Below are 10,292 nucleotides of genomic sequence, written 5' to 3'. Positions count from 1 at the left end.
TCTTCCATTTTCTCTTCCTCCTTACAAGAAAGTATTTAAATTTACTCCCATATTTTTCCATCAAATGATCATATCAATCAAATATCTCTTTTTAACTTAAATGTTAATTTAGTCTCCCATTTAATCTTAACCTAATTTAAAAAAATAAGGTTAATACAGGTACACATCTATGCTTCTTGTTCAAATAAGAAAATTGCAGATATCTGTCAACATTTGCCAACATCAATTTTAATCTTTGTTATCCTGCATAAACTGGTAGTCCTCTGGTAGATATCTTGTAATTAGGATGACGTTCATAAAGTGAAGTTGGCTGATGAGTTGGCCTTGAAAGAGAGGTAGCTGATGTATAAGCTGTCATTGTCACTGGAAACCGTGCATTGCTCCCTGGTTGAAGTTTAGAAAAACGACCTTCTTTGGCAGATATGTTGTGATATCCATTTGGAAAAGCAGAAGTCTCCACCATCAGTCCAAAATAATTACTCTGCATTGGAGACAAGATGGTGTTCTGAGAAGTAGAATTTTTGGTTTTAATGAACTTCATAATAAGGTCATTTGCTTCAGTGTATCTGCTTTGAGTGTGCCAGTGGACAATGTTCAACTGATTTAAAATAGTATGCTGATCTACTGCAATTTGTTCTGGTGGTCTGATGGACCAGAAAAATCACCGCTGATCAGGGTAGTTTTATCACCAATTATGTGGCTAGTAGAGGGCTTTCTAATTAGAGGCATTTTTAATTTTGCAAAAGGTAAAAATGCACTTTCTCCACTAGTGTCAGCCACAAAACCAGAATTATGAGTATCCACATTACCCCCTGCAATAAAGTGCTTCTTATTGAAATCTTAAGACAATGAAGATACCAGAGAGGCATTTTTAATCCCAACTCTTCTTTTTATTCTGATTAAAACCTGGGGAAAGACTCGTTTAAAATTTGAATTATGGTAGATCTGCAGCTACAATCAAAGTAAAAAATTTTAGTAATATTTTAAACCAAAATACAAGGCTACAATAAGCCTAACGTATAAAACATCAGATTTCACATTTACAATGCACAGATAATATCATGAAAATATGAACATTGCTATTTTTTAAATTTCCTTATTTGTAAAATACACATATAAGTAGTATAGTCATCAAATTAAAGAAGTTAGCATTTGCAGTAACTGTGAATGCCACTTTTCACAAGCAGCTTTAATACCTTTATATAGATTTCTGATAAGATTCATAGTTGCAAGCAAAGTTTCTCTGAATCTTGAATACATATGGCACTGTCCTCATTTTTAGAAAAAATAAAGAATTTAAGACTTGGTAATTTTATACAGTTTTCAAAATCTAGCTTTAAATATATATTACCATAGACTGATGTACAACATAAATTTTCATATATAAGTTACCAAGTGGTTACTAAAATTTCTGAATACCTTGCTTAAAACAGAGACTTCTTTTCCTTGTGCCAGAAAGTCAGCTAGACAAGCAGATCTTTGAAAATTCTGCCTCACTTTACTAAACCCATAAAGGTTAAGCTGTCTAACTAAACTTTTCATACTTCCAGTTTAAATATTCTGAAAGGGGCCTTTCTTTCCAAAACTACCTTCTTAAAGACATCTTCATCAATCACTATGGAAGATCCATTATCATCCCACCAGATGGATTGATATTGGTCACTCCTAGCCATTTTCCAGAGTTTTCTTGGAAATCTCAGAGAACGAAAATCATTATCTTCATCTGGTTCTGAGACACAATGTGTGTAACATGGTCTTTTTATCAAAGATTCTTCAGACAAAGTCTGAAAAGCATTTTCTTCAATCATAGACCTTAAGTCCAAGTCCCCAGAGAATGTTTGATCACACAATAGAGATCTACCAGAGTTACCTGAAACAGTTGGTCCATCTTTATGAGACACATCTTGAATTTCTGAAGAAACAGGTGTCATCTCAAATAACTTTTTCTACAGCTACTTTTATAATCTGCATGATTTTGAGCACTGCAGGTTCAAATGCTGATTTGGCAAGCCTGCACAGATAAACTGCTAGGCAATCACAATGGTTCTCAACCTGAGTAGCTGTGTCATCACAATACGACTGGTATCCCAGCAACCCAAGTGTAAAATTCCACCAGTGTTTACTTCTCATTCATCCAGTTAAAATGAAACATAAATGTTGCTTATTTTTATAGTGTGATCTGCAAATATTATCCCCACAAAATCTTTTTAAATAATATAATTTTGGGGTCTATGAAATAAAACCAATCTCCATACTTTTGTACACAAATTTATACTAGATTGGTGAACAGAGAATAAATAATGCAAAAAAAATAATTTTAAAGTTTTGGAAGTTAAAGTGAAATTTGTGTAAAACCTCTACAGAAAATGTGTAACAATTTCAATATCATTTGTTATTAAAATTAAACATAATTTGATTCGGAAATGGAAGTATGTATTTATCTGTGTTCTTTAAAATAAGTAGCTGTATATTCAAAATATGAGAAAAATAAATATCAGTTTATTTGGAATGTTAATAAATAAATTGTAAATATTTATAAAATAAAATTTTATTTATATAATCAATCAAATTTAAGAAATCCCAAAGGGGGAAATTTTTGTTTTAAATTGTAATTCAGTGGTATAAGTAAAACAAATATAATTTAATATTCTGGTATAAAAAGTACAAAAGAGACAATCTTATTGTATATTTGCAAAAGTTTATTTTTGCCATTCTTTCAGTCAGAGGTTTTTCAGTCCCTAGAAGGAATAAATTTTCATGTCATCTGTATAATCCATACTCTTGTGGCTTCTGTTATGTGTTCCAAAATGCTGTTGATAAATACTCTTATGTACAAGATCCTGGGTTCAATAAGCAGTGCCTCCATTAAGGGGCAAACAAACAAACAATCAAAAAACAAAGAAATAACAGTATATGTGGTTTGGGGTGGAAAATACCAGGTAATGCATTTTAGGAAGCAATATGTTTCTCAGTCTTCAAATAGTTGGCATTGTTTATATAATACAGCATTTTAAGGCAAGTGTTCTGTTCACTAATTGTAAATGATAGCTATGTTCTGTATCAGTAAACTGATATAACTGGTATTATATATTATATATAAATCCAGTATAACTGGATTTATACCAAAATTTATATTATTTATTTCAAAATAAATTCCATTAAGGATAAGCCAAATTCAAAATGACAGATATAATTTTAAGTAAATAAATGTAAAATCAAGCTGTAATGTAAATTCTTACTTCAGTATCTGTAAATTCCATTCTAAATAAATATTAGCAACCTGAATTCATGGCATATTATATGTATTATAAACTATAGTTAAGTTGGATTTAGTCTTGATTCATAAATATTATTTAACATACGCAGATTATTATATGTGGTAACATCCTATAAAAAACAAAGAATTGAAAAATTACAATTTCAAGAAATGTAGGAAATTTATTGACAGAACTGATCTTAACTATTTTATTTAAATATTCTTTACAAATTCGCTCTATATAGAAGTTAACTAAACAAAATAAAAGCCATATATGAAAAACCCATGAGTAACATCAAGTTCAATGTTAACATACAGGAAGGTTTTCCTCTGGTACAGTAATAAGAAAAAGAAGCTCATTTTCACACGTCCTAAATTACACTACTAGAAGTCCTAGCCAGAACATCTTGTCAAGAAAAAATATAAAAGGTATCCAACTTGTAAAATTCAGTAAAGTATTTACAGATGACATAATTATACATTGATAGAAAACTCCATAGACTCCTCCAGTGACTGTAAGAAATAATGAACAAACTTAGTATACTTGCAGAATACAAAATCAATATACAAATATCCGTTGCATTTTTATATAGTAACGACACATTATCAGAAAGAGAAATTAGGAAAACACTTGTGTGTAAATCTATACCAAAAAGAATAAAATAGGAATACATTTGTTAAGTGAAATAAAAGATCTAAACATAGATCTATAAATTTCAGGTGTAAGAAATATAAGTAAATTAATTAAATAGAAAGATATTCTGTGCTCATGGATTGTATACAATGTGAGGAAATATTGTAATCTATCTTTTCAATATTCAATCTCCACAGCACTAATTATTGAGGAGAATATGTTTTCTTCATTTTATACTCTAGCTTTCTTTTTCATGGGTTAATTCATCATAGGTGTGAGGGATTATATCTGGTTGCTCTACACTCTTCTATTGATTGGTGTCTGTTTCTGAGCCAGTATCATGTTGTTTTATTTACTAAAGCTTTGTAAGAGTGTTTAACATCAGAGAATTTTACACCATGACATTTAATACACTTTTTCAAGATTATTTTGGCAACTCATGATCTTTGTGGTTACATATAAATTTTGATATTATTTGTTCTATATAATGGAAAAATCTCATAGGTATTTTGACATGAATCAAACTAAATGTAGATTCCCTTGGGTAGAATGGTTGTTTCAACCACATAGATTCACATCATTAACATAAGAGATCTTTTCATTTCTTTGGATCAGTTTTAATTTCCTTCACTAATGTTTTCTGTTTTTTAACGTATACGCTTTCACCTTATTTGTTAAATTCATTTCGAGGTGTTCTTTTCATATATATATAATTATATGCATAATATATGTAAACTCGTTTCCTACACAAATACAGCCGGCAGAAGGCAGTGGCAAGACCTATTCAAATTACTGAATGAAAGAAAGCTGTAATCAAAGATACTTTATCAAGCAAGGCTATCTTTGAGAATAGAAGGAGAGGTAAATAACTTCCACACAAGCAAATACTTAAAGAATTTGGCAAGAGAAAATGAAATAATGAAAGATCTACTCTAAATACAAAAGAAGCAGGATGCTATAGAAAAGAGAAAGGCATAATTATAAAGGCAATATCTTCAGTGACTTACAACAGAATATATAAGATGTTCTAAAAGAGAACATCAGAATTTTTAAGGGTCACAGAATGAAACAGGACAATACAGCGTTTTTATTTCTTGTTTCTCTTCTCTGTAGGATGGGTAAGAGTTTGTATTCTTATCAGTTAAAATAAACAGATACATTATGGGTAAATATAAATACACAACAAGGTAAACATAAGTCAAAATCTTACAATGAAATCACAAAGCCATAAAGAAACCAAGATAATAAAAGAAAACTATCAAGCCATAAAAAGAAAAAGAAATGAACAAAAAGGAAATACCACATCAACTGGAAAATGAAGTTCAAAATGGAAATAAACACCAGTCTATCAATAATTATCACAAATGAAAATGGAATTAATGCTTCATTCAAAAGATATATAGTCAGATGGGATAATATAACAAGACCCTACATAATGAAGCATACAAGAGACCCTATTTAGTAAGTGGAAAACACAATTGGAAGTGAGAAGATGGAAGAATATATTGCATGCAAATACACATGACCAGAAAGCAGGACTAGCAGTTCTTACTTCACAAAAATAGACTTTACAAGAAAGGTCATAGAGAAAGATAAACAAGGACATGATATAATGATTAAAAGAGCAATAGAAAATGAGTGTTTTACACTCATTAATACATATGCACTCAATATAGGAGCACCTAAATAAATAAAGCAAATACTAATAGATAAAAAGAGAGAAATCGCTGGGAACACAATCACAATAGGATACTATAACACCCCGTTACCATCACTGGACGGGTCTTTCACACAGATAATTAATATGGGAACAAAGATACTAAAAGACATGATAAAATAATTGGAGATGGTTGATACTTCCAAAAGAGTACTTCTCCCAAAAACAGAATATACATTCTTTTCCAATACACATGGAACATTTTCAAGGAAAGATTATTAACTCAGGCACAGAAGAAGCCTCAAAAAATTTAAAAAGATAAATATTATTTCAAGCATCTTTTCTGAGTATAATACTATGAAACTAGAAATAAATCATAGAAAAACAGGGAGAAAAAATGACAGCATCCAGATTAAAAAACATGGTACTATAACAAAGGAGGGAGTTGATGAAATAAAAGAAGAAATAAAAAAATATCTTGAGAAATATGACAAAACACTTCACAAAGTCTATGGAATACAGTTAAAGCAGGTTTAAGAGGGAAGTTCTTAGTGACAAAGCCCTCCTCAAAAAGAAGTACAGTTTCAAATAAATAATCTGAAGTTCTATGTAAACTAATCATGAAGAGTAGAGCAAACAAAACCAAAAGTCAGCAGAAAGGGGGAAAAAGTAAAGCTCAAGGAGGAAAGAATTGAAATAGGGATTAAAAAATAGAAAAAAAATCAATCAAATTCTTTTTTGAAACTTTAAACAAAATTGACAAATCTCTCGGCAGGATCACCAACAAGAAAAGAAAGAGAACCCAAATAATATAAGAAATGAAAATGGAGAAAATACAAAGAGTACAACAAATTTACAAAATATCATAAGGAAATATCAAGAGCAACAGTATGGAAACAAACTGGATAACCAGGAAGTAATGGAGAAGTTTTTGGCAACATTCAGTCCACCAATATTGCATCAAGAAGAAATTAACCATTTGAACAGACAGATTACTAGAAATGGAATACAATTATCAATACAATAAAAAATATCTGCAAACAAAATTCAGACCCAAAGAGCTTCACTGGGGAATTTGACCAAACATACAAAGAAAAATCCATATAAGTCCTCCTCAAACTCTTCCAAAACATTGATATGGAGAGAGTACTCCCAAACCCACACCATAAGGCCAACATCAACCTGATACCAAACCAGACAAAGACACTACCCCAAAAAGAAAACTATAGGCCAATATCATTGAGAAACATAGATGTGAATGTCCTTAAGAAAGTATTAACAAACAGAATCCAACAGCATGTGAAAAAAAGATCATGCACCATGGTCAAGTTAGGTTCATCCCAGGAACACAAGGATGGTTGAACATATGCAAATCAATCAGTCAATTGTGATACACCATATCAACAAAAGACAAAAACGATATGATCATCTCAGCAGATGCAGAAAAAGCATTTGATAAAATTTAACATCTATTTGCCATAAAAGCTCTTATCACAGTGGGCATAGAGGGACCATATCTCAACATAATGAAAGCTATTTATGACAAATATATAGCCAGCAAAATACCCAATGGTGAAAAACTGAAACCCTTTCCACCAAAACCTGAGACAAGACAAGGATGCCCATTCCCACAATTTCAATTCAATATAGTCTTGGAATTCCTAGCCACAACGATCAGGCAAGGAAAATAAACAAAACTATTCAGACTGGGAAAGAAGAGGTAAAGTTGTCAATTTATGCAGACATGACACTGTGTATAGAAAACTGTAAAAGCTTCACAAAAAATTACTTAGGCTAAAAAAGGAACTGGGCTAGGTAGCCAGATTAATCTACAAAAAATAATTACATTTCTTTACACTACCATTGAATCATCAGGAAAACAATGTATGGAAACAATCACTTTAATAACTGCACCCAAAACTATAAAATGCTTAAGAATAACTCTGACCAAGGTGGCAAATGACTTATACATGGAGAACAAGGAAATATTGATTGAGGAAATCAAGAAAGATTTTAAGAATTGAAGAGATACCCAATGGTCTCGTAATGGAAGCAATAATACTGTTAAAATGGCCATAATGTCCAAGGTAATCCACAAACTTAAACTGGTTTCCTATCAAATTATGCAAAACATTTATTTTGAGGACTGAAACAAATGATCAGAAGATTTATATAGAATCCAAAATGATCCATAATTTCCATAACAATATTAAAGACAAAGAAAGAGGCTGGAGCAATAACCCGACTGGTCTCCATACACTATTGCAGAGCTACAATAGTTAAAACGACATGATATTGGTACAGAAACAGGCATATGGATCAATGGAAGAGAATAGAGAGCCTAGGAATAAATCTAAAGGCCTATGTTCAATTAATATTTGACATAGTAGCCAAGAATATGACAGAGAAAAGCCCATCTCTTCACCAACTGGTGTTGGGAAAACTGGATAGCAGCATGCAGAACAATGGAGTTAGAACAATCCTTCAATCCATACACAAGAATATGCTCAAAATGGCTTGAAGACTGAAATGTAAGGCAAGACACACTATATCTCCTAGAAGAAAATATAGGCAAAACACTCTGAGATAAATCTCAGCAATGATCTCCTAGAACAGCCTATCCAGTTAATGGGTGTAAGAGCAAAATTAATAAATGGGACCTAATTAAACTTCTAAGCTTTTACACAGAAAATGGAACCATAAACAAAGCAAAATGACAACCTACAGGATTAAAGAAAATATTTAGAAATAATGCAACTGACAAAGGCTAAATTTCCAAAATATAATGACTTCATACAATCTAATAATAATAAAAAAAACAAACAAGAAACCCAATCTGAAAATGGGCAGAAGCCCTAAACAAGCAATTCTCCAAAAGAGACATACAAATGACACATAGATTTATGAAAAACAATTGCTCACTATCATTATCAGAGAAGGACAATTCAAAACGATAATGAAGTATCACCTCACAATAGTCACAATGGCCATCATTCAAAAGTCCACAAACAATAAATGCTGGGGAAGCTGTGGAGAATGGGAACCCTCCTAAACTGTTGGTAGGAATGAAGTTGGTGCAGTCACTGTGGAAAACAGGATGGGGATTTCTCTAAAGTATAAAAATAGACTTAACATATGATCCAGCAATCCCACTTCTGGGTAGACATCAATCGGAACCATATTTCAAAAAGACAACTGCACCCCAAATTTCTTAGCAGTAGCCTTCAGACAGGGGCCTACAAACACAATATTCCTTGACAGAAAAATGGATGAAGAAAATTTGATGTACATATGCAATGCAATCAATACTTTGCATTCCTATCAACACTGTCCACAGTGTTCCTTTTCCTACACAATCTCACCAACATCTATTTCTTTTCTTTTTGATGAGAGCCTTCTGACAATTGTGAGGTCTTGTCTCATTTTTGGTTTATGACTTTCCCAATAATTTATAGCTCTGAACATATTTTCATGTGTCATTTTGCCAACTGTATGTTTTCTACAGAAAATTGATTCAGATCTATCTATTCAGTTCCTATGGACACTTTTTTAACTGGATTGTTTGGTCTTTTTTTGTTTTTGTGGTGTATGAGTTTCCCATATAGTTGCATATTAACTCTTGTTTGGAAAATTTCACTTGCAAATATATTCTCCCATTGTGTTCGTTGACTTTTCACTTTATTGATCATTTCTTCTGCAGTGTAAATCTGTTTAGAGTGATACAATCATATTTTGTTTGTTTTCCATCTGCTTCCCTTGGCAGAGGAGACATATTGAGAATCAAATTAAATCCAATGTCAGAGTTTACTTCTTATATTTTACACTACGATTCTTTGTTTTCAGATTTTATGCTTTATATGCCCAGGAGTGGGATTGCTGGGTCATATGATAGGTCTATAGAAAATTGCCTTCTGCTCATTTTCTGGCTGAGTTGTCTGTAGATTTTTGAAATGGAGTTGTATGAACGATGTGTGTATTTTAGAAATTAGCCTCTTGTTGATTGCATTGTTTCCAAATGTTTTCTCCCATTTGGAAGTTCATCTTTTCATTCTGTTTATTTTGCTGTATAGAAGCTTTTAAGTTTAATTTGGATCTATTTGATTATTTTGCCTTTATTGTTTTCAGCTTGGGAGAGTGACATAAGAAAATTTCGTTACAATTTATGTTTTGACTATGTTAGTTTCCAGGAGTTTATTGTGTCATGTATTAGATTCAGATATTTAAAACATTTAGAGTTTATATTTGTACAGTGTGATGGAGTGTTCTAATTTCATTGATTTACATGTAGATGTCTAACTTTCTCAACATCACATGCTGAAGACTGTCTTTTAGGCATTATATAATTTTGATTCCTTTGTCATAGTTTGGTTGACCATAGGTGTGATGTTTAATTCAGCCTCTGTGTTCTGTTCCAGTGATATAGATGTTTGTTTGTTTTCCAGCATTGTGCTGTTTTGATTACAGTTTTTGTAATATAGTCTGAGATCTGGGAGGGATATGCGTTATGCAACCAACTTTGTACTTTTCCCTCATTGTTTCTTTTGCAGTTCTAGTTCTTTTGCTTTTCCATACAAATCTTAGGACTGTTTTAAGTTCTGTGGAAAATATCATGTAATTCGATCTGAATCACTTTATATTTGTAGACATTTTTTGTAGTATACATATTTTAACACTATTAATTCCTCTAAACTAAGATCTTGAAATTTCTTTCCATTTCTTTGCATCAAATTCAAATTTCTTTATCA

At 31.6% G+C, this 10,292-nt stretch overlaps 1 long non-coding RNA gene across 2 annotated transcripts; it reads right to left on the bottom strand.

Moving 5' to 3' along the window:
* Positions 1 to 321: 321 nt before the first annotated feature.
* On the bottom strand, positions 322 to 2,040 carry LOC140692761 (uncharacterized). Of its 2 annotated transcripts, none has more exons than XR_012068326.1 (2): positions 1,871 to 2,040; positions 322 to 481 (listed from the first exon to the last, which is right to left on the bottom strand). It is a non-coding gene; the product is annotated as an uncharacterized lncRNA (long non-coding RNA). The 2 variants fall into 2 exon arrangements; XR_012068327.1 differs by having other exon boundaries at positions 322 to 505; positions 1,871 to 2,031.
* Positions 2,041 to 10,292: the final 8,252 nt, after the last annotated feature.

This window comes from Vicugna pacos, unplaced genomic scaffold (assembly GCF_048564905.1).
Source record: "Vicugna pacos unplaced genomic scaffold, VicPac4 scaffold_17, whole genome shotgun sequence".
NCBI lineage: Eukaryota > Metazoa > Chordata > Mammalia > Artiodactyla > Camelidae > Vicugna > Vicugna pacos.
This window is presented reverse-complemented; position numbering and strand designations above follow the sequence as displayed.